Here is a 25,237-nt window from a genome sequence, read left to right as displayed (position 1 = left end):
CAAAATGGACCACTTCATCCTATCCAGCTTTGCATCTTTAGTGTCTAACATTGCTTAGTGGTCTCCATGGCTAACACAAAGAATAATCACTGAACAAATGAACGGGTATGGGAATCAATGCAGCAATCAGGAAATGGGAGTAGGGGAAGAAAGATACAGCTCTTGAGACCCTGTTGAGTCTTTAAGTTCTGTGATCCCTGAAAAAAATGTAAAACATTCTACAAAATCTGTTCATCACTGTTTGTTTTTGATGTGCAGAAAACTCAAAGCAGAGTATAGATTCTTAAGATTCGTGATTAGGGCTGATTCATCATTTATCTTTCCGCCTACCATTGCCACTCCCTACCCTGTCAAAAAAAAAAAAAAATAGCAGCTGTCATTTAAAGAAACTCCTGCTCTATGCTTTCTGTTGATCTCACTTAGTGTCTTAGATTAGACTACCTCAGCAAGACGTCATAGCCTGGGTGATTTGAGGATCAAAACTTTATTTTCACACAGTCCTGGAGGAGAGAAGTCCAAGCTCACATGCCAACATGGCTGGATTCTCGTGAGGGCTCTCTTGCTGGCTGGCAGATGGCTGCCATTCCATTGAACGCTCACAGGGCTGACTATGTATATGTGAGGGTGCAGAGGAAGTGAGAAAGCTCTCTAATGTCTCTGCTTGTAAGGGTACTAAGTCTATCTCAAGGACCTATTTTTATGATATGATTTCACCCCAATCACTTCCCAAAGACACCATCTCCAAACGCCATCACACTGGGGATCAGGGCTTTATCACATGAATTTGTGAGGGCAAACAAACATTCAGTCAGCAGCACCACCGAGTCTCCAGTAGATGCAGTGATGGTAACATGCCACTGAAGCACATGAGCATGAGGTGTGGGGTTTTTTAATATTTATTTTATTTATTTGAAAGACAGAGTTACAGAGAGAGGTAGAGACAGAGAGAGAGGTCTTCCATCTGCTGGTTCACTCCCCAGTTGGCCACAAAGGCCAGAGCTGCCGATCTGAAGCCAAGAGCTTCTTCCGGGTCTCCCACATGGGTGCAGGGGCCCAAGGACTTGGGCCATCTTCTACTGCTTTCCCAGGCCATAGCAGAGAACTGGATCAGAAGTGGAGCAGCCAGGACTAGAACTGGCGCCCATATGGGATGCTGGCACTTTAGGCCAGGGCTTTAACCCGCTGTGCCACAGTGCCGGCCCCATGATTTGGGTTTTATTTATTTGTATAATTTGCTTCCTTAACTAGAATTAGATTTTCTTCAGGCTCTGATATGAACAGACCTTAGAAAACAAATTTACTCTCAGCATACTCTCAAGCTAGATAAACCAGAATGCTAATTTATTACTTTAATATTAGAGCTTTACTGTCAAGCAGATAATCATTGAATGGTCAGATTGGTAAAGATTCTTCTTTACCAATGACATATGAAATAGAATACTAAATTTATTCAAAAGTACTAGTTAATTAATTTATCCCCCCTATTTTCCATACAGGAAGATTGCACTAACTATTTTTCAAATTTTCTGCTAGAATTATAGAAGAAATGAAAAAAAATGATTCTGGAAGGGTGGATGCTTGCACCTAGATGAACAATGCCTTGCAGAAAATTCAGAGGTGAATCTTGCTTAATCAGCTGCAGCTGTTTCAGCCCACACTCAGAGTTTGTCTCCCAGGACACCGCCACCCCTGTGATTAATTCTGTATGATCATTATTATTGGGTTATGGAAAGTGCTTTTTCTGTGGTGTCAGAATACCTAGTTTTAAATCCTAAATTCCATTTATACTTACACAATCATAAGTTAAGTTATTTGATTACTCTGAAACTTCAGATTTTTGTAATAAAATTTTTCTCATTGTTATTGTAAGAATTCAAAAAATAAAAATGAAAATAAGAGCTACCATGTTACTGAATGCTTTCTGTGTGCCAGGCAAGGAGCCTACTATCTTAGGTACATCTGGTAACTTGTCTGGTTGGTAACACATTCAATTGCTTTTTTCCTGCACTTGCTATGATTTCCTGTAGGTGGAGTATACAACCTTGTGCCCTTGACATTACTTGTCTACTGGGATGTAAATGGAAATGACCATGTTATGTCGGAAGAGAAATCTTAAATGAGTTTTTGTCCTGTTTGTTCTCTTGATTTTCAGCCCTGAGCCCTGGGAAGAGCAGTCCTCAGAGAGTGGCTACTCCTTCAGCCTTGGTCTTGAAATAAGAGGGCATGAGAGCCTAACTGAGCACAAAGAAGCCACAGCTTACTCAAGTCCTCATATGAATATTCAAGTAATAACAACTTATATTTACTCCTTTAAGGCAATATGACAATATGAGTTTGCTGCTACAATGTTGCCTAGAAGCAGATTGCTATCGTACAATTCCTGAAATACATAGCCTTGGCCTTGAGGCCAGTCAGGAAACAGTTCAGATACTACTATACTCATTGATATTCCACAGTGCCACACTATTTAACACTTTTGATTATGCCTTAATTTATGGAGGGTGAAATGTTGCTCTTAAAAGTGATATTTTAAATTACATTTTCTAATCGGCTATTGGTGGTTTAAGGGAATGTCATTATTTTTCATCCATAAATGTCGTGTATTGCTTTTATTCTTTTATAGTTTTCTGATTATCATTTCTAAAGATAAATGTTCATAGCATTGCAAGCAAAGACTGCTTTATTACTCACCTGTAATGCATCTAAGCAATCTAGTTCCCTGACCAATTCCGTTAAACAGTGGTAATGTCAATGGCATTATTATCTTATTTCTGACCTTACAATGAATATATTTTAATTTATCCATTTGTTAAGTGCTCATAGATTTTTGTTTGTCAGAACAAGAACATCCTTATGTGTATCTAGTTCATTGTTTAAATAATTTTGTAAGTCTTGGTTCAGTCAATAACATAGAAGCACTCTAAATATTATTATAACTGTAATATTGATAAAGAAACCAAGACAAAGATGAACATGGAAGGAACTGCGTGAGGGGAGGTCAGGAAAGGTGCAGTTGGAAGGTTATGTACAGGGACAATGATGACTTCGATCTGAGCCACTGAAACAAGTGAGTTCCCAAAAGTTATGAGGAAATAGATACAGTTGTTAAGTTTCTAAGAAAGGCCAAGATCTTGGTCTTGGTCTGCAGCAGCCAGGTAGGATCTGGTGAAGAAACCTTTGAAACCATGTGATTTGATGGCTACAACCTCCCTGGAATAAAAACCTTTCCTCCAGTTCCCCTTCCAAGTATTGTGCAAGACCCTCTCATGGGCACACTCTAGCCTGCAACTTCATAGAGAAAGAAATGCTGGAAAATAAAGTTCCTGGCATTTGTAATACAGTGTAGACCTTACTGGTGTTAGGCAAAGCTGACTGCTGACAATGTAGCCCGGTGGTAGTTTGTTTTTTTTTTTTTTTTTTTTTTTTTTTTTTTTTTTCCTGTACGTATTGAGATGTCGGTATAGATTTGTTTTTTCCTTTTTCCTTTTGCAGTATGGTAAATCATTCCACTCTATTTTTTTTTTAATGAGGAACTGCTTGGATTCCTAGAATAAGCTCCACTTTCAAATATACTTTGGGATTCAATGGTATCAAAAAATTCTAAATAAATTATTAAGTAAGTTGAACATACATGGATGTACTTCATTAAGAATCTAAGAATGGAAATTAATTCTGGAGTTATATGATTTGGGAAGTAAGGATAATTAAGTGACCTAGTAATATTTATCAGTGTCAAAATTAGAAATTTTCACTTTTTAATAAATGTTAATATTTACTTAACTGATAAAATACTACTTTTATAATATTTGCTATTTATAAGACATTAGCTAATTTACAAATATTAATTGATTTGATTCTTATAACAATACTTTGAAGTCGGTTATTTAACTATACCCATTTTATATATGGTAAAATTGAGATATACAGAAATATTGATATGTGCACAATCATAAATCAATTAACTGTGGATCTGGAATTTATACCAAGGTAGACAGTTCCATGTACCTTCGTTAATCATTACATTATGTTACACCAGTGGACAACGAATGGAAAGGGAACAGAATGGGTACAGATTTGCCAAAGTCCTTGTTATATTAAAGGAGTAACACAGAAAATGAAACAATGTTCTTTTGCTCTTTAAATCAGATGCTTATATTGATGACATGATTGAATTTGACTGTACAACAGCTGTTAAATGTGCAAATTATGTTTCAACCCACACAAACGCTAATTTGCTGCCATGCGGCTCCACATTTGAAGCTTATACAAATTACTGGGTCTACCATGATTAGGCCTGGTCTGGGTAACTAGGGTCAATAAGAGAGGGTCACGAATATGATCAGGTTTCATGGTGTTCAACCTTCATTAAACTGAAAGGCAGATGTCAAAGAATAAAGTATTGTGATCCAAGCAGAAATCTAAAAAGATTTTACAAAAGTTATCAAACCCTACTGGCTTGTGTGACTTGTCTATCCACACCCAGTTTCTAAGCTCCCTGACACTGGCACTGTATTTTGTCCATCTTTCTTCATTCTCTCAGTTCTCACTACAGCCTCATGATGGGTAAATATGCAATAACTGGGATAACTAACACTGACTTTCAAAGGTTCAAAAAATCTTTATGAAAAAGATGGAATAATCATTTCCTTTTGAATTAAGTTAGAAGCAAAGAGGCTATAAGTTACAGTAAGAAATTTCATTTACACATAAAGAAAATTAGCATTAGCATTACTGATATGTAATGGAAAGTATGTGCTGTATTGTTATACACTATTGTACATTAGATATTGTACAGTAGATAAAGTAAACATCAATCCATCTAGCCTTGTCTTAACATGATGCATGTATTTTTTAATTTAAGTGAGTTAATTTACATTAATCTAATTATATTATTCACAAAAAGGAATGACTTATCCTACCCACCCTCTACACAATTAACAGTCTGCATTAAACTCTAAGGTGCAGCAGAAATTATCTGGTGCATGAAATAAGCAATTTTCATGTGAGTGCCACAAATACTGATTTACAATGTGTGTTCCCTTCTCAAACCCTTTAGAAGTCTGTAAATATGTCTTCTGCATCAGGATAAACAGTTATTGAAGGACTGCTCAAGAGTGTCTACTGATACTAATTCAGGTTTACCCACACATTTACTTTTTATATTGTTCTATTTTGTAATTGTCTCCCTCTGCCATCTTGTGAATCTGTTTATGTTTTCTAGTTTCAGAGTCATTGGCTGATCTCTGTGTTTTTGCATGCTTTCTTATTTTGTTTGAATTAGTTAATATTTGTGTTTGGAAAATTATGAAGTTAATTTAAGATTCTGGATGATACAATTGTCCTCCAGAGACTCATTTTCTTTTCTTTTTCCAGACAAGGAAAGTAGAAGCAGGACCATTTAATATAATGTGAGGTTGATCTGTTTGAGTCTGAGCTTCAGTCTTTTAAGTGTTTGCCTCATTCTATTTCACTTTTACTGCACAGTTCAGCCCTTCAAGGTCTCTACAGTCTAGACTGATGACCAGTGTCTTCTCCCTGGAATCTCCCTCTGGGGTCTTCACTGTCTTAATAGCGTTCTTGTCTCCTTGTGTGTGTTGTAATTCATATGAGGAGCTCAAAGTCTTTGGAATTCTCTCTAAGCAATCTTTTGAAGTTTAAAATGAAAATACCTCTCTAGAGAGAATTTGCATTCCTCCCAGTGGGCTAAGAGTTCCAATATCCTAGACGCATTTCAGGAAAACTATTTGATTGAGGTTTTCTCCAATATACCTAAGAGTTGGTTTCGGCCTGAATTCACATATTTACTCTTTGGGTTGAAACTTACTTGTATATCCTATTGCCATCATGATGAAAGTTTGCTGTCTGTAGCTTCAGAAAATATTCCTGTTAGACTTGCTTCCTCATAGAAATCCATTCACTGAGGAAGGTATTTGGCACAGCAATTAAGCTACCCTCTTGGGATGCTCAGATCCTACATGGAAGTGCCTGGGTTCAAGTCCCAGCTCCTCTATCCTTTCCAGCTTCCTTTTAATGTGTACCCTTGGAGGCTGCAGCTGTGGGCTCAAGTATTGAGTACCTGCCACCAGTGTGGGAGACCAGGATTGAGTTCCTGGCTCCTGACTTTGACCTGGCTGAGCCTGGCTGTTGCTGCATTAGGGGAGCAGACCAATGAATGGGAACCATCTCTCTTGATTTGTCTCTCTCTCACTTGATCTCTCCGATTTCCAAATAAATAAAGTTTTTTAAAAAAATTTGCTCTCACTTAATAGTTTGCTTTGATTTTAGTTTGTGTTGTGTTTGTTTACCTCTGTATATCTTTTTTTTAAGATTTATTTATTTATTCCAAAGTCAGATTTACACAGAGAGAGGAGAAGCAGAGAGAGAGAGAGAGAGAGGTCTTCCATCCAATGATTCACTTCCCAGTTGGCTGCAACAGCTGGAGCTGAGTTGATCCGAAGCCAGGAGCCTGGAGCTTCTTCCGGGTCTCCTATGCGGGTGCAGGGGCCCAAGGACTTGGGCCATCCTCTATTGCTTTCCCAGGCCAAAGCAGAGAGCTGGATCAGAAGAGGAGCAGCCAGGACTAGAACCGATGCCCATATGGGATGCCCGCGCTTCAGGCCAGGGTGTTAACCTGCTGCACCACAGTGTCAGCCCTACCTCTGTATATCTAACTCTTTTGTTAGTTTAGATACCAATAATTTTAAAACCATGATTCTAAAAATTTATTGTCAGCATTTTAAATTGCCTTTACATGGAAGGGAGGGAAACAGCAGAAAACACAAGGTTGAGAAATGGAAGTAAAGTATTGTTGTTTAAATGAAGGTTTGTCTATAGTGTAAAATTATATCAGTTTTAGATAGCCTACTTTTCTGTGTAATATCTTTTGAGGGAATATATGTGCCAACACACCTGAGTGATATTTGTATATTTTTCTGAGACAATTTTACATTAACATGTTTTTGAATAACAATTTTCTTATTTTTTTAATAGAACCTTTCTTAATTGCCACCTGTCACTATATAGCCTGCATATGCTGAAGGTAAGTTTATCAAGGAATTGGAGAAAAGATGCATAAAGTACCTCTTTTGTTCCCCAGGAAAACACTGAACTCATCTATTTCTTGGTTCTTTTCTTCAATATCCTAAAAATGGGTCTCAACAGAGAGGCATTTCATAACATTCACTCTGTGGTGCACTCTCTCAGCCATAAAGTAAAAATAGCATCAAGATGAAAAGAATGACTATCACATACATTAAATGCCTACAGAACATTTTTATTAAGAAAACCTATTTTAAAAGACCGAGATATGATAATATTACTTGCCAAAAACACCTGACAAATTCAAGTTGCACTGAGCAATCCCCACAATGGTGGTCTAGTAATAGAGCTCTCTACATGCTTGCTCTGTTTTCCTCACTTTATCCTTCCTAATCCTGAGAGATTGATTCTGCCTTAGAAAGCTATCTGATGTTATCCTATTGACACATCTTTTTTTTTTTTTTTTTTTTTTTTGACAGGCAGAGTGGACAGTGAGAGAGAGGGACAGAGAGAAAGGTCTTCCTTTGCTGTTGGTTCACCCTCCAATGGCCGCCGCGGCCGGTGCGCTGCGGCCGGCACACCGCGCTGATCCGATGGCAGGAGCCAGGTATTTATCCTGGTCTCCCATGGGGTGCAGGGCCCAAGGACTTGGGCCATCCTCCACTTCACTCCCTGGCCACAGCAGAGAGCTGGCCTGGAAGAGGGGCAACCGGGACAGAATCCGGCGCCCCAACCAGGACTAGAACCTGGTGTGCCGGCGCCGCAAGGCAGAGGATTAGCCTAGTGAGCCGCGGCGCCGGCCGACACATCTTTCTTATAAATTAGTTATTTGAAAGAAAATCATAGGCTTTTAGAAAGAGAGAGAGAATAAAGGGGCAGTATTGAGGAGTATTTGGAAGCATTTTGATGGTTTGAAGAAGGAATATCTTAGGTTTGAGATAGCGCTCATATTCAGTAAACTCACACAAAGTGAAGAGAATAGTATCTCAGAGTCAAAACCCATCAAAAAGCACTGCTGTGCTCAATTCTTTCACTGAATTTCAGGACACGGAAGTGGGGAGTAGCAAAAACACAGAACAATGTGGAATGTGATTCTAGATATTCAAAAGAGAAAATACATTGTTTTGGGTATCACAGAGCTAAATGAGATTTGATGGCCAAAAAAAAAAAAAAAAAAACCAGGCAAATCTCTAACTTATATTACTCCAAGATCTATAGTAATTCTGTCCCTTAGAATCTGCTATGTTCCTGTTTTTCTGGCTCTGGATCTCTCTAGAGTAGGTTGAGAAGCACATACCAGTACCTGAAGTGAAAAAAATAAGGGATGTTTCCTTTCATGACTAGGAGTTTGTTTGCAAGTGTATAATCCAGGGCTAGTGCATTAGTGACAGATTCACTGGCATGATAAGATTACCCTGGTCCTCATGGGTGCAAAACATCTCTTCCTTAATTCCCCAGCAAAAAAAAAAAAAAACCACTACTTTTCAAGAGGGTAGAGGAAAGGCGTGCTCCAGGTATCTATGCCTGTTACACAGAGCTTTTTAGAAGTCCTGCCTAATGGCTTCCACTTATAGTCTTAGTCACAATTTTGCCAGATGTCCATTAACTGATGACTGGATAAAGAAAATGTGCTTCTACTTAGCAGTTTAAAAAAATGAAGTCCTGTCTCTTGCAACAAAATGCATGCAACTAGAAACCATTAGACTTAGTGAAATAAGCCAGTCCCAAAAAAGACAAATACCATATGTTTTACCTGATCTGTGGTAACTAATAGAAAACCAAAAAATGTAATGTATATGAGTTAAATTGACATTTTAAGAACTGATTATTGTTTACAGCCCTTATCTCTACTGATGAGGAGCAGTGTTTTTTCTTCTTACTATTTGTTGAATTCTTACTTAGCAGAGGGTTAATCTTATGATTATAAAATAAACTGAAAGTGTTTCATTGTAAAAATCAAAATAAAGGATAATAGAGGAAGGAGGAGGGAGGGTGGGAAGTATCACTATGCTCCTTAATCTATATATATGAAATTTGTTCACTTTAGATAAATTTAAAAAAAAAAGAGTTTTGTCAAAATTACATCTACCAACAACAGAAAATGGAAAATGTAATCTTTGACATGTTAGGGTACTGTCTCCTGAAAAAAAAAATTTGATGACTGGTATAAAGGGTGATTGGACACTGGCAGTCAATTGAGTGCAGATGTCTATGTGAGATCTACTTTTTTATCTGGCAAGGGTATTAGCATAATATATTAATGTATCTTGACCAAATATGTATTATTTTCCTAGGCATGTTGTAGGACAGTATTTCTCCCAGTTGCTAGAAATAGGTGGAGCCATGTTTCATGTTTTAGCCATTAACATCAAGGGACGTGATAAGAGTCTTTTCTCCTGGGAAAGCTAAGAGTTAGTGTGAAGTCTGCTACTTGGTGCAGAACTGGTAATATTCCAGATGATAGCTGTTTCACCAGCCTGGGACCCAAGTGATTTGTGAGTTACTTCTTCTTATCACATTATCTAGTCTGCTGTAACAGCTGCATTTTAACACCCAATTCTATGGACTATCTGGTCACAGATTCTGTATGATATTTTTGGATCATTTTCTTCTTATATAGCTCTCTTTCCTTTCTCTCCCTTCCTTTCACTTTTAGCCATCTTTCCCCCTTATCTCTTCCTGAAAAGTACTTGTGAATACCATCTAGCTACATTATTGACACTGAGTTCCAAGGAATTATTTCCCAGAAATAGCATAACTTTTGTGGCTCTATTTTTCTCTATTTGGTACATCTTTAAATAGTGAGCTTTGACCAGCCAAGTGTTCTAACCAGCATCTGAAATTGTCTTTTTCTCGAAGTTCTTTCTGATTTGGGGATAAAATTAAAGAAGGGGACAAAATGAAGTCTCTACCAGGCAATTATGCTACTTGATCAAATCTGACACCAACTCAGCAAGTAAATAATGGTTTTAATTTAAATTTTTACTATACCAGCCAAGATCATAGAGGATAAGTAGGAAACTAGATGCCATATCACAAGATGTAAATCTTGGATTATAATTTAAATGACATAAAAGAGTGTATATTTTGAAGCTTCTCACATTCTACTTGAAGTAGGCTTAATTGGCTATGATATTGCTATATTTAGATGTCATAATTATGGTGTGTTTTTAAAGTAGAGACAAGTAATAAATTCCATTTCTAAGAAAGGATTTTTATGGTGATTACATCCTACGGTGATGATAAGGATCATCTAAATGTGTCTTGATTTAGAGACAAGTTATTGTATAGTAATTAGGTTATAATGACCAGATTTGTAAGAAGTATATTAGTGCACATTAGAGTAGTGGATGTTCAAGACTGTTAGAACCTAGAACTCATTTTTAGAAAGTTTAATTTAGTTAATTCAGGAGTGCCTTGGAATAAAGAGTATGAGTTAAAGATCCTATTGTTACCACTCTAAAATGTGTTGGGATCCTATTTAGTAAGAAATCAACTTTCCTCCACCAACTATGTCTCCATGGACATTCATTTAATCAAGATAAAGTAGCACTCTTAAATCTGAGTTAATGGTCTTCAGCAAAAAATATTTAAAATTGCTTTAGAAATAATCAGAAATTGTACCATTTGTAGTAGGCACCAGTTGTTGTAGTTTATTGTTTTTTCCAAAGTCCATCTTCAGGCTACAGAGATTCTCCACTGGTACCACCTATGGCTCTTGTGTGATGGATAATGCCTGTGCTTGAGGGACAATTCATCATCAATTGTGTACTGTTGGATTTGATTGCTAACAACTTAAAAAATTGTTTCATCTGTTTACATGAGTCCTACCATGTGGGACTCAAAAAGTCTGTGGAAAACGTGTATTATGAAAAAAGTATATGTGGATTTGGAGATATTTTGCACCAAAATGAACTTATTTTAATTCCATTTTTATTTTCTTTATTTTATAAATATTTTTATTTATTTATTTGACAGGTAGAGTTATAAATAGAGAGAAAGACAGAGAGAACAGTCTTCCAACCATTGGTTGACTCCCCAAATGGCCGCTAAGGCCGAAACTGTGCGATCCGAAGCCAGGAGCCAGGAGCTTCTCTCTGGTCTCCCATGTGGGTGCAGGGACCCAAGCACTTGGGCCATCCTCCACTGCCCTCCTGGGGCACAGCAGTGAGCTGGACTGGAAGAGGAGCAACCAGGACTAGTACCCGGCACCCATATGGGATACCGGCACCACAGGCAGAGGATTAACCAAGTGACCATGGCACTGGACCCTTAATTCCATTTTTCAAATGAACATTTCAAAGTACCCTCATAATTTTCCTGACATTTTTAAAATTCTTTATCACATTTTAGTATTAATGTTACATTGGTCCTATAAAAAACATCTCTAATTGTGCAATATTAGTGCTATTTTCTTCTGAAATATTTTTTATGTAATCCATCAGTGAAACCATCTTAGCCTATTGTCTTCTCAGAGGTTTTTGGTTAACATATATATATATATATATATATATATATATAATTTCTGTATTCTACATAGATCTGTTTCTTCCTATATTGATTTTGTAAGTTCAAAACTTTTTCTTTCTTGAAGTTGTCAAATCTGTTGCCATGAAACTGTTCATAGTATTAGCTTATCATTATTTTTAGAAGTCTTTCTTAGGGAGGAAATCATCATAAGACCTCTATCAAAGACTCATTGCTTTTAAAATTTTAACCTTAAGTATTAGTGCTTTCCAGTGTATCATCTTTACCCCTTTCGTTTCTCATTTTATGAACTATATGAAAGGAGACTTCTCTACTTTCATAATTTCTGGGAGTAAGACTCAGACACTGGCATACCACACATCTCTGCTAATGGTTCAAATGCCCAACTAAGGTTAGGAATCACTGTTTCAAATACTCAATATTTTCAACTTAACCATTTAATTTTGAACATACTAAACCAACTAATCCAAACTTCAAGAAAAATAAAATTCTTATTAGCATGTTTCAAAAAACTGGGTTCATTACTTTCACCTCTAACAGTTGTTTTTCTTTTGTATTTTTTCCTTTGAAATCCAAGTCAGTTAAGATAAATTTATATTAAAATGCCTCACTTTCAGTGTACAGACTAAAGAATTTTGAAAAATACATTTGTAGCTAACACTCTAATCAAAATATGAATTTCCATCATCTGTAGTATTCCCTCACATTCCTTTGAATCCATTTGTCTATGACTAGGTCAAAGAGCTATATGAAAGATGGAACTCTAACTGACCCTGAAATTGCTAGTACGTTTTGTAACAGGTGATCATTTCTTCTTTCACCATCACCTTTGGTCTCACAATGAAATATCTAAAATTACTACTAAACTGGAAAAGGTTTATGCTTTCCTTATAGATAATTTCACCCGATATTTTGGTACTAAATGGAATGGATGCTTGTTGCATTATATTTCATTAGGAGAGACCTTGAAGGACATTTGGAGAGGGAAATCCTGCAATGGGGTTCGTCTTTAAGCAGTTGTCTACTTTCTTAGTAACATAAATAAACAAACGTATAGACTTTTGGCATTTCTTTTTATTTTTTTTTTTTATTTTTTTATTTTTTTTTGACAGGCAGAGTGGACAGTGAGAGAGAGAGACAGAGAGAGAAAGGTCTTCCTTTGCCGTTGGTTCACCCTCCAATGGCCGCCGCTGCAGCCGGCGCACCGCGCTGATCCTGGCAGGAGCCAGGAGCCAGGTGCTTTTCCTGGTCTCCCATGGGGTGCAGGGCCCAAGCACCTGGGCCATCCTCCACTGCACTCCCTGGCCATAGCAGAGAGCTGGCCTGGAAGAGGGGCAACCGGGACAGAATCCGGCACCCCAACCGGGACTAGAACCCGGTGTGCCGGCGCCGCAAGGTGGAGGATTAGCCTATTGAGCCACGGCGCCGGCTTGGCATTTCTTTTTAGATGTGGCTGACACTTAGAGTCTCATGACTTGGGAAAAAATAAATGAAAAGATCAGTGACAAGAACGTCCAGGAAAATTATGCTGATGAATTTCCTGGAAAGGACACAGCACGTGAGACTACTTGCTTCTCATGGCAATATGTGGGGAGCAATCCGGACCAGACTAAGTTACTCGAATTAGGACTTATTCTATGCATCTGCTCTCCCACAATATGGCGCTGGGAGAGAAGTAAACAGCTTCCGCACAGCTGCCTCCAGTTCAACCAATTAACTGTAGGACTTGCTCCTGATTGGAGAGCAGCGTACTCGGCGTGTGGGCAGCCGAGTTGGGATTGGCAGAGAAGGACTATAAAGGAGGAGAGAGACGGCATGCACCAGGAACATCTGTGGGGAACATCTAAGGGGAACACCTGTGCAGCCCCCGAGAGAGCCGGCCGGCGGTGTGCCGCTCCCCTGCGGAAGTGGGGAATGCGGCCAGGGGGAACTGCCCTTCCACGGAGGTGGAAGGGATAGTAGCCAACCCGGGAAGAACCAGCAGCAAACCCGGGGAGGGCCGAGCAGACGAAAGAACAGCGCAGGGTCCTGTGTCGTTCCCCCACGAAGACGGGGAGCGACAGCAATAGCCTTCTGATGTGGGGGCTCTCAGTGATCATCTACATGATCACAGGATGACTTGTTCTGCGAGTATCAGTTGGCAACTTTCCCTGCTCAGTTCTTGCTCAATAGACTTAGTGACTGTGGAGCCAGAGACGGAAAGCATGAATAACTCAACTACGTCAATTTATCCTCAAGAATGTTCTTCTGCCTAGTAAGTGGCCATCTGAGTGCCCAAACTGGCAAGTATGGAGAACGTTTTTGAGTACCTTCCTTAGCCTCATTCCTCAGAGAACCAACTGACCTTATGTTGGTGTGTGTGTTGATTGCTTACAGATACCAGTGACGACTTGTATCCAGACACTTAACCTAGATTCGTATTTGTAGTCCCTACCTGCGAGATTCCTGTCATTACGACCATCTCATAGAATTTCTGAATGCATTATTTGCCAATATGATATCCCATACAAAATTATTATCAAAGAACACATCTTAGAGTGAAGTAAGTTAGGAAAAGCCCTATGATCATGAGATTCATATTATTATCACAGCTTGATGGAATAGTGACTGAGTCTTGTGATGAGCTCCTGCTAAGGATGCTGATCTGGCTTCTAAAGCTGAAACAGGCTTTCTGATGACAGCAGTACAGACAAGTTCAGGGACTAAGAGGTAGAAAGAGAGTGATTTTTACCATTCTGTATGGTGTTCTCAGCTGGGCTTGAGTGTCTCAAAGTCTCACAAGATACCTAGAAATGTCTGGAGACATTTTTGATTTTCATGACTGTGGGGGTTTTGCTGGCATCTACAGGTAGAGAGAGGACAGTAATTCTACCAAGCATCCTACTATAAACAGACAACTGCTTCCCACTGAGAATACTCAAGTCTAAAGCTTCAAAATGGTAAGTCTCACACACCTTGTTCTATACCTAAGTACACATTCACAAAATATGTAATTCTCATCAGTACCACCTTGGTCTCTGCTGATTGAGAATTCTTTGTTCCTAGGAGTGGAACTACTATTATTTATGGCTTTATGAACAATTACGGAAATTAGATCTTTCCCTTCCTTTGTTATGTGTGTGTTTATTATGTATGCATTTTCCCTCTTAGGTTAATTAAATATCTTACCTAAGGAGTACTGTTGGTAGTTCATAATTGAGAGTCAAGGCTATAAAATATCCAGAGGAGCTGTGAATACTAAAAGAAGAAATAAGCATAATCCTGACGTGAATACTGTGCCTTGTGGAACCTTACATTTTCATTTGGGGGACAGGAAATTAAATCACATTCATTTTGACTTGTAAAGGAGAACTGCATCATTTTAGATGAAATGGTATTACTCTTACTTTTAGTTGGAGATTAATATGAGCATAGATATGGGATTGGAATCTGAATAGAAGCCTCATAGGGTAGATTATGAAGCTGTCTTCTTTGCAACTTGGTGCAATTTCCACTCCATCTACTTTTCCCTTAAACATAACCATATTCCCAATCTTTACGGATTTATAATGTTAACTTTTCCACCTTTGCTGTACTCACTCTAAATTACATTATTGTAAATATGTCCCAGTTTCTCTGTGTCTATATATCTTTGTAATGACATTCTCTAGCTACATCCTTCTCCCCTTTTTCAGACCTGTTAACAAATCTTTTAAAGTTCAACTAAATATCAGTCTACCAATGTTTATTCCCTGAAATCCCCCACATTCTTCTGTGTTTCAATGCATTGTATTTATATATTTAGAATAACATTAAATGTAGCATTTTTTGCATAATTTTATTTCTTTACATTTAACTATGAGGTCATTCCAAGTGCTTAAGCCGTGTGTTATGCATAGTAGGGGTTTAATGAATGCCTCTTTGGCATCATACCACAGAGCACCAGTTCACATCCCAGAAGCTCTGCTCCCAATACAGTTCTCTGCTAATGTGCTGAGAAGATAGCTCCCATCCGTGGACCCCTGCCACCCATGGGGAAGACCTGGATGGAGTTCTAAGACCATGGCTTCAACCTGCCTCAGCCCTGGCTATTGTGGCCATTGGGGGAGTGGATTAGAAGATGGAAGATAGCTCTCGCTCGCTCGCTCTCTCTCCCCCCATCTCTCTATCTCTTTTCCCTCTCTCTCTCTTGCTCTCTCTGCCTTTCAAATAAATTGATAAATCTTTAAGAAAAATAACCATTATAATCTTGATTACATCCTTGAATAATGTTTTAAATTAAAGCTTTTATTTTCTGAAGCTGCTCATCTGAGATTTGAGCATTGCAGATGACGTGCTCGCTCTGTGTGGATGTGTATAATTCAAACTATTAATTTCCAAGTACATTATACATGATCATTTGTTATGTCTCAGTTGTATTTTTATAACTCCCCTGTTTATTATGAAAAAAACAATCTTTCCTGGCATACAACCATATAAGCTTGGAATTAGTTATGTGAAGGCGTACTGAAATATCCTAATAAGTTTATTAAATGCTAATGAAGGGATACTTATTAACATACCAATACTTAAGCACCAACACAGAACTTTTTCTGACTTCTTAAATTATGTTTTCCCACAGAAGCCAATTTACAATTGGCATTTGGGTTACATATGCATATAAAAACATCTTCTTCAACTACCATAAAATAAGCCAGGATACAAGTGTTCTTATTTCAGGCTATGATTAAATTTTCAGGGCCAAAATGACTCACCTGGGAAGAAATAAGCTGACCTCCTCATGAAATAAACAACAAGTCGGCCGGCGCCACAGCTCACTAGGCTAATCCTCTTCCTGCAGCACCGGCACCCCAGGTTCTAGTCCTGGTTGGGGCGCCGGATTCTGTCCCTGTTGCTCCTCTTCCAGTCCAGCTCTCTGCTGTGGCCCGGGAAGGCAGTGGAGGATGGCCCAGGTGCTTGGGCCCTGCACCTGCATGGGAGACCAGGAGGAAACACCTGGCTGCTGGCTTTGGATCAGCACAGCATGCCGGCTGCAACATGTCAGCCGTAGCGGCCACTTGGGGGGTGAACCAATGGAAAAAGGAAGACCTTTCTCTCTCTCTCTCACTATCTAACTCTGCCTGTCAAAACAAACAAACAAAAAAACCCACAAGTCTGAAAGATACTAATTCCAAATATCTTTCTATCTTTCCCATAGTGTAAATATACAGGACTGTCTTTCCCATAGTGTAAATATACAGGACTGTACTGCCATTGTGTGCATTAAAACACTTGCAATCTTGACTGTACTCCTAAGGCTGGGGCTACTGCAGCTCTGTAAAAGTATCTGGGGGCAAGGAAAGAGGTGGTGAGACCAGAAGTGTGCACTTGTCCTGCATCAGCCAACCACCCACATGTCCCCTTTCCTGTCCCGCAGGCTTGGATCTGACCTGGGCCTTCAAATTGTGTTTTACCATGTCATCATGTTCTACTTTGTTGTTCTGTACTGTTTGTTCTACTGTTTTTGTAACTGGGGCAAAGTTGAGGGCTCAACTAGTCTAAGAAGACTTTAATTTATTCCTCTGTATTTACAACTGACTTCCATCAGCAATTAATTTTTAAGATAAGAGAAAGACAACTGAAGTTGGGCTTGGGGAACACCCTGGCATTTGAGCACATGGTGGCCTGTAGGGCATGCTCAGTTCTCAGAGGGCTTTCTCCAAGAAGGTCCTATAGCGCCTGACACACTGCTGGAATATTGGCTTGAAGTCTGAATTGTTCCCATAATAGTGAGCTTCAATAAGAAGTCATATTTTTGAATCATAGCTCCCATGTACTTCAACTTTAGCTTTGCCATTTTAAAATTCATTCTTTTTCGTTCACATCTCTCAGATGGCTCTTATCCATACATAGTATGTAATGAAACATGACAAAAGTCTTCTTTGGTAACCTGTAACACCTCATGGACTGTGATAATGCCATGATTTCTTAGACATTGGTTCCAGGGACTGGCCCATATTCATAAATAACAACACTGTCAATGCCCCAACTCTGAAGCATTTTAACCACTTACAAGTTTTCTGACAACTGCATCTTTAATGAATAACCAACAAATGTTACACAGACACACAAATAGCACTGGTTTAAACACCTGTGTGGCCATTGTCCCATCTGCACCAATTATATGGGATCTTTCAAAGTATTAATGTATAGATTAATTATTTTGTGCTAGTACAGACATTTGTAGGAAGAAAGCTTAAAATATAACATTTTAGGTAAAGGATTACATGCATTTCAGCAGAGAAAGTAAATCATTTATTGAATTTCAGTGCCCATTTTCCACTTGATATTACTGCCTCTGGAAATTCTACAAGTAGAATTATGAGTACATCTCTTCAAACTCCTTTTGGATTCCTTCCAGAGCTTACATGTTAACAGTTAATTTTTCCTAGTAGTCAAAGCATTTCAATAAATATGAATACTTGATATACTAGTCTATGAATACTTAATATACTAGTATATTAAACAAACAGGTTTAATGGGAAGAGGCTATGGATTCAATATGAATGTTGAATGCTTTTGTGCATAAGGTACTTGAGTGGGCATAGCGTAAGAGCAATATGGATCTCGTTGCAGATTCCTGTATGTGCTCCCTGAGAGCCATAAAGACAGCCCTGAGCACATCTAGCATACCTATAAAACATGGAGAGTATCAGCACGCTAGGGTACCTTTAAGCTCAGTGTTACCCTTTGGCTATTCTCAGAGATAAATTTCAAGGAATGCAAATATTTTAGACAGATAGATGATAGATAATGGAGAGATGGATAAATAAATAGATAGGTAGAGTTCCTACCCAATCTCCCCCATAATGGACACAATACACTGTGAAGATGACATCCCCATTATCTCAACTTCTTGCCAACTATCACTTTGTATAATTCACTTACCTTGTGTGTGATGCGCTCCCCTTGAGTGTGAGTGGAATCTGTGATTTTCTTCTGATCAGTAGAATATGGCAGCAGTGACAGGATGGCACTCCTGCAATTGCATTACAGTATGTAAGAGTCTGGTAAACTGCTGATAAACTCATGCTGAAGATTCTCCTCACTGGTTAGTTCAAGTATGTGTCCATGATGGACAGACCATAGAGCCAGAAACTGGAGTAAGCAACACCCAGGGACTACGCATAACCTCTACAGCTGAAGGCAGTCCCATTATATTGTGTCATCCGTTAATACTCAGATACCACCTGGGACTCTCAATCCCACAAAAGAAGGAAAAAGAATTCTGCCAACAACTTGAGTGAAGCTGGAAGATGATTCTTCCCCATTAGAGCCTCCAGAAAAGAAGGCATCCTGACCAACAGCCTCATTGTAAAACCTTAAGCACAGGAGCCAGTTAAACTGCTCCCAGAATATGAGATAATAGATGTGTGTTTCTTTCTGCCACTACATATGCAGTCATTAGTTAGGCAGCAATAGAAATCGAAGGTATCCCCTAAACCCAATAACTCAACATGCTTTGTGGACAACTGGTATCCAGGAAGCTTCTTGCTTCTGGCATGGGTGAGTTCAATGAGCACATTGAATAATTATCTGAGTAGACAAGAAATGAGAAGATGGGGAAGAAGAAGGAGGAAGGGCAGGGACTGCACAGCAAAGAAAGGTGGGAATACAAGAGGAAAGTAGGGACATAGGGTTAAACACTTGGAGAAAGATGATTAAATACAATTATATGTAGTGAAATTAGCCAGTCCAAAAAAGAGATACCATGTATTTTCCCTTACCTGCGGTAACTAATAGAGTATCTAAAATTTAACGCATAGGAGTGAAATTGACATATTGAGATTCCATGATTGTCCACAGATTTTGTCTCTATTGTTGAGGAAGAGAGTTTGTTTTTTTTTTTATTCTTCATACTATTTGTTGAACTCTTTGCTTACTGTGAAGTTAATCTTATGAGTATCAAGTAGACTAGAAATAGATCTTCGTAAAAATTAAGATTGGAGATAGGAGAGAGAGGAGGAAGAAGGGTGGAAGAAAGGGTGGGAAGGAGGGTATGATAGGAAGAATCTATATTTCTATATCTGTACATATGAAATGCATGAAATTTGTATACCTTAAGTAAAATTTTCTTAAAATATATTAAATAGATAAGATTTTGGAAACTTTCAACATTACAAAATAAGTCTTATTAACTTTGATTTTTTTTTTCAAATTTTCTCAAATCCCTCTTTCTTCTGTTCTGACCCCTAAAGTTGTTCTGGCCTAATGTGAGTCATCCAGGGGCTTATACATCTACTAGGTGATTGGTCTGGGGATACCTATGCCCACTTACACTCGTTTGTGCTCTCAGACATGTTGCAGTAACGGGAATATCCACATAGGACTTCTTTCACACATTTCTTTGTCAAAACATCTAAGAGTCAGTACTTCTTAACTCCATGCCTATCTTTTTTTCACCCTCTTAGACAATTCCCTAAGCAACCGCTGGCTAACCCCTAAAAGATATTTTAAGTGAAGCAACAATTTCTTATCATTATTTTTAACTCAAAAGTATTTTCTGGTCCTGAGGATAAAAAATTTTTTATTGTTGGGAAAGGAAGAAGAAACATAGAAAAAATAAATTGAATGTTAAAAATTTTTCTCAACCTGAAGGAAGAAATTGGGACACAAATGCTGCGTAATTATTGTGCGCTTATTTTTATTATGAGAAAGGTTGTTAATAAATGTTTCCAAGTTGGGTTCTAGGGGACAAAGGCAATAATGACATGTGTTGGGTAGAAGGTTTAGTCATGGGGAAATATTCATAATTTTCCCAATCTTGATATTAGCAAATTTTGGCCAAGGAGAAAAATCATAGGAATTAAAATTCTAGATTGTAAATACATTAAGTAAATATTCACTTTAGTTATTTCTGCAATATTAAGGCATCTTTTCACGAATTATAAAGAAGTGGATAGCTTAGAGGTACACAGGGTTTAGGGGCATTGAAATCTCAACTGAACACATAGGTTTCCATTTAGTTTTAGAAAAAAAAGTATATGCTTTAGTAATATTGGATGTACAATCAGAATTCCAGGGTGTCTGAACAGTTTAAAGGAATTGGCAAATTAATTTTTTTAAGGAAGCAGATTAAAATGTCAAATAGATGCTTTTCTGCCATGATTCTACTTCTCATTTGCCAAACATTAAAGTCATCCTCAATGTCAAAGATCAGTTCCAGATCACAGCAATAAAAACAAAATGGTAGTGCAAAGAGTTAGAGAAATCTGAATTCTAATGGTACCATTTCTTATTACAACACAAAATACTCTATTCTAGAATAACAATTAGCAAACAATGCACAGCACAATCTTGGGGTTGGCGGCTTGCCTATTAAAAATGTAGAAGTTTAATTCCACTGCCAATAGACTGATCCCTCATCTGCCAATACTCATACTTTCCAAACATCAGGGTGAATGTTCTCCATGTTTTAGTGTAGCAGTTTTCCACGAGAGGAAAATTGATGGATTTACCTCTCTCTTAGAGTACATCATCTGTATATGTCAAACTTTGTGACACTGCAGGAATCTGGGCTGTGTGCCGGTGTAAGCTTCTTTGGGTGACTGACTGTCAGTGACTGTGCAGCTGCGTGAAGCCACTTAAGTTCTACAAGTTAAGGGTTTATGAACTAGGGGCACAGGAACAGCTCAGCACAGTTAAATTGTCAGTTTTTCAACACATCTGATGCTACCTGAAGACCATCCATGTGCCCTTCTTTAGATTTCTCTTGTCTTTCTCCCTTCTTAGTGCTTTTTGAAAATTATACCAGATGGGGAGACAAGGACTTTAAAATTTAAAAAAAAAAAGATAGAATATAAGAAAATAAATGCTTAAAATTTACAGCGATGCTGTAAATCTGATTTTAATCTTTTTGTGTAAATGGAAACAAATATAAACTTGCTATATACATGCAGTTCAATTAGGTATTGTAGTAAGTCAAATTTAGTTAAGTATGATAGCTTAAAAATTCATAAATGATGCACATTCTTTAAAAACTGCATGGAGTTGAAAAAACTTTGCACCAAGGTAAATATATATTTTAATTTTATTTTCCACAGATATTTTGAAGCATCTTCATCAGATATTTTTTGATGGGTAGCTCTAACTCATCCATGGATTTGTGAAGTTGTTAGAGGAGAGTAGAAGAATGACAAAGCAAAGGAAGTGTGGAGGGAGGAACCACTTCATTATTAGACTAACTTCCTGACTGAGTACTGGGGAAATTTTCCATCATGCCAAAACCAGATAGGTTTAAGATGCAGACCTGTAAACCATTCTTAGTTAAACAAACAAACAAACAAACAAAACCTGTGCTTCTATTTTTTTTGTAAAAAAAAATTTACTTACTCATTTGAAATGCAGAGTGATAGAGAGAAAGAGAAATCTTCCATCTGCTGGTTTACTCTCCAAATGATGGTAACAGCCTAGCAGATGAAGCCAGGAGCTCCATGTGGGTCTCTTTAAATGTGTAGGTAGGGGCCCAAGTACTTGCACCGTCATCTGATGTTCTCCCAAGTGCATTAGCAGGAATCTGGATCTGAATCAAAGGGGATGGCACTCTATCCAGTATTACAACATGGGATTTCAGTGATCCAAGCAGTGGCTTAACCCCCTGAGCCACAACACCAGCCCCTAGGTCATTTTTTTTAAAGCCTTTTTTTTTTTTTTTTTTTTTTCTGACAGGCAGAGTGGATAGTGAGGGAGAAAGAGACAGAGAGAAAGGTCTTCCTTTGCCATTGGTTCACCCTCCAATGGCCGCTGCAGCTGGCGCGCTGCGGCCAGTGCACCTTGCTGATCCGAAGCCAGGAGCCAGGTGCTTCTCCTGCTCCTGGTCTCCCATGCGGGTGCAGGGCCCAAGCACTTGGGCCATCCTCCACTGCACTCCCAGGCCACAGCAGAGAGCTGGCCTGGAAGAGGGGCAACCGGGACAGACTCTGGCGCCCCGACCAGGACTAGAACCCGGTGTGCTGGTGCCACAGGCGGAGGATTAGCCTATTGAGCCGCAGCACCGGCTGATCATTCTTTTTTTAATAGCATTGTATCCCATAAATATCTTTTCCAAGGATAGGACCGACATTCCAAGAAATTCATGAACTCTAATCTCAGAAAACAGGCTCCAGCCACTTGTGTTAGAACTGAAGCTGAGTTTCCTGTTCAGAGCTATTTGTGGATTCTCTCCCATCAAAATTCCAGATGTCAAAGTCATAATTAACTGCCATGGTGTGCAGATGGGCACCTAACTCAGTGCTTGAGTTGCTGCTTGGGATGTCCACATCCCATATTACAGTGTCTGCTTTGAATACCAGCTGCTCTGCTTTCACTCCAGCTTCCTGCCAGCGCACACCCTGAGAGGCAGCTGGAGATGACTCAAGTACTGAAGTTCCTGCCACCCTTGTGGAATACCCAGATGGAGTTCAGAGTGCCTGGCTTCAGCCTGGCACAGTGCTGGCTATTACAGGCATTTAGAGAGTGACCCAGCAGATACATGGAAGATCCCTCTCTTTGTCTCTCTGGCTTGCAGATAAAATGACAAATAAATAAAACTGTTATAAACATTACATGATGTGATGAGAACAGTACTTCACTCTGATATCCCTCTGAAAATCCTTAAATCCAGCCTAATCGTGAGAAAAATAAAGGACACATATTAATTAAAGAATATTCTGTAAAATACTTGACCTGCACTCCTCAAAACTGCCAAGGTCATCGAAACCAAGTCAAGTTTTGAAAACTGCCATGGCCAAAATGATCCTGAGAAGCTATGATAATTGAATGTGTTATAACCTGGATGGGAAAAAGAAGGAATGTTGAGTCAAAGAGGAAGGAAATATGAATAAAGTATGGAGTTTAGTTAGTAATGTATCAATGTTTGTCTATCAGTTGTGAAAATGTACTGTGGGAGATCTGGGAGCTCTCTGTGCTCTCTTCATAAGTTCTTTGTAGATTTAAAACTAGTCTAAAATAAAATATTTACTAAAATTCCTATCTTGCTTAGTGTTGTTTCAGGCCATTCCAACAGGTGTATAGAGGTATCTCATCATCATGACAATCCCTGACTGGCCAACACCGAGCACAGAGGACAGAGCAACTGGAACTCTGTCATTGGTAGTAGGAGTGCAAAATAGCGTGCCCACTCTGGAAGACAGTTTTGTAATTTCTAACAAAGCTAAGCATAATCTTGCTCCAACAATCGTGCTGCTTGATGTCTGCTCAAAGTAGCGCAAACTTACCTCCACAAATGCTTAAAGCAGCACAGGTATCTTCATTTTGGCTTATAGCCAAAACCTGGAGGCAATCAGGATGTCTTTCAGTAGGTGAATGGTGAAGGGCCGTAGTAACTACGTTTCGAAAAAGTGCCTCCATTCAGAGAGCAGGCCTGACTTCCCTTAAAAGCTGCCTCACTCTGGGGAAACGGAAAGTTACAGCGGAACAGCTCGCTAGCGTTCACCATATAAGGAAATCCCCTGGTCTGACCCAATCAGGAGCAGCTGGTCTGATCAGGAAGCACCAGAGGTGACCCCAGCCAATCCACTGTTACCCCACACCCCTCCACGACGTAACCCGGCTTTAAAGGAGGCTCCCAGGACTGGCTCGGGGCCTTCCTCTGCCCTCTGCTGCGCGGTAGAGTAGACGGGTCCCTGCTGTGGCTTGTACTTCCAAAATAAACCTTGTTCTTGCATTTCAGTGTGTTCAAGTCTCTGGCGACATTCGGAGATCCGGCGATCTGGACACAACAAATGGTGAAACTCTAAAATATGCAGACAGTGGGATCTTATCCAGTGCTAAGAAAGCCATAAGCTATCAAGCCTTGAAAAGATACCCGAGAAGCTTAAAGTTGTATACTCAAGTCAAAGAAGCAAATCTGAAGTGATCACATACTCTATGATTCCAAGTTTATGGTGTTCTGGAAAAGGAGATTAAAAAAAGCAGCAGCTGCCGTGTGTCAGAAGGAGGCACAGAGATGATCTTCAGGGCCGTGAGGCCATCTGTGTGACCCAGAAACGGTGGACACATGCTGTTGGACATTTGTCCCAACCCACAGAATGTACAGCATCAAGAGGAAACTGAATCTTGGATGATAATGATGTGGGGATAATGTGCTACAGTTGTTTTGTGTTTTTTTGTTTGTTTTTGTTTTTGTTTTTTAACAGGCAGAGTGGACAGTGAGGGAGAGAGAGAGAGAAAGAAAGGTCTTCCTTTGCCATTGGTTCACCCTCCAATGGCTGCCGTGGCGCACCGCGCTGATCCGAAGCCAGGAACCGGGTGCTTCTCCTGGTCTCCCATGCAGGTGCAGGGCCAAGGACTTGGGCCATCCTCCACTGGTGTGCTACAGTTATAACAACTGTCCTGCTGGTAAAGGATGTTTATTGTAGGGGAGTATGTGCCAGTGTGGGAATGGGTGGAATACAACCTATCTCTGGATTTCTTCTCAATTTCGTCCTAAACCTTTTTTTGCCCCAAAAGTGGATTCTTTTTTAAAAAGTCAATATAAAAATCACATTTAGCTATAACAGGCATGTGTAATTTTTTGTTAAGCAGGAATTTGAATCACTAGTAGTGACTGAACTTTCATTGCCTATTAACTTAAATAATGAAAGTTGATTTGCAATTCCTAAGATTACTACAACCTAACAATCTTTCTTTGAATATTGGTTTTGTGCCATGATTCTGGAAATTTTGACTTATAACAGGTTATGGACTTGTATAT

General features: G+C 39.0%; 1 long non-coding RNA gene and 1 pseudogene across 1 annotated transcript in view; both read right to left on the bottom strand.

The window, feature by feature from the left end:
• Positions 1–24,622, bottom strand: part of LOC127483240 (uncharacterized) — a 54,109-nt gene extending 29,487 nt beyond the window's left edge. Inside the window, exons 1-2 of the long non-coding RNA XR_007909337.2 lie at positions 23,760–24,622; positions 18,433–18,523 (exon numbers count right to left, since the gene is read on the bottom strand). This is a non-coding gene — a long non-coding RNA (uncharacterized lncRNA). The remainder of the gene's footprint in view (positions 1–18,432; positions 18,524–23,759) is intronic.
• LOC138843275 (low molecular weight phosphotyrosine protein phosphatase pseudogene) lies at positions 15,645–17,972 on the bottom strand (annotated as a pseudogene).
• Positions 24,623–25,237: the final 615 nt, after the last annotated feature.

Source organism: Oryctolagus cuniculus, chromosome 8 (assembly GCF_964237555.1).
Source record: "Oryctolagus cuniculus chromosome 8, mOryCun1.1, whole genome shotgun sequence".
NCBI classification, from domain to species: domain Eukaryota; kingdom Metazoa; phylum Chordata; class Mammalia; order Lagomorpha; family Leporidae; genus Oryctolagus; species Oryctolagus cuniculus.
Note: the sequence above shows the minus strand (reverse complement) of the source record. Positions and strands in the feature narration are given on the sequence as shown.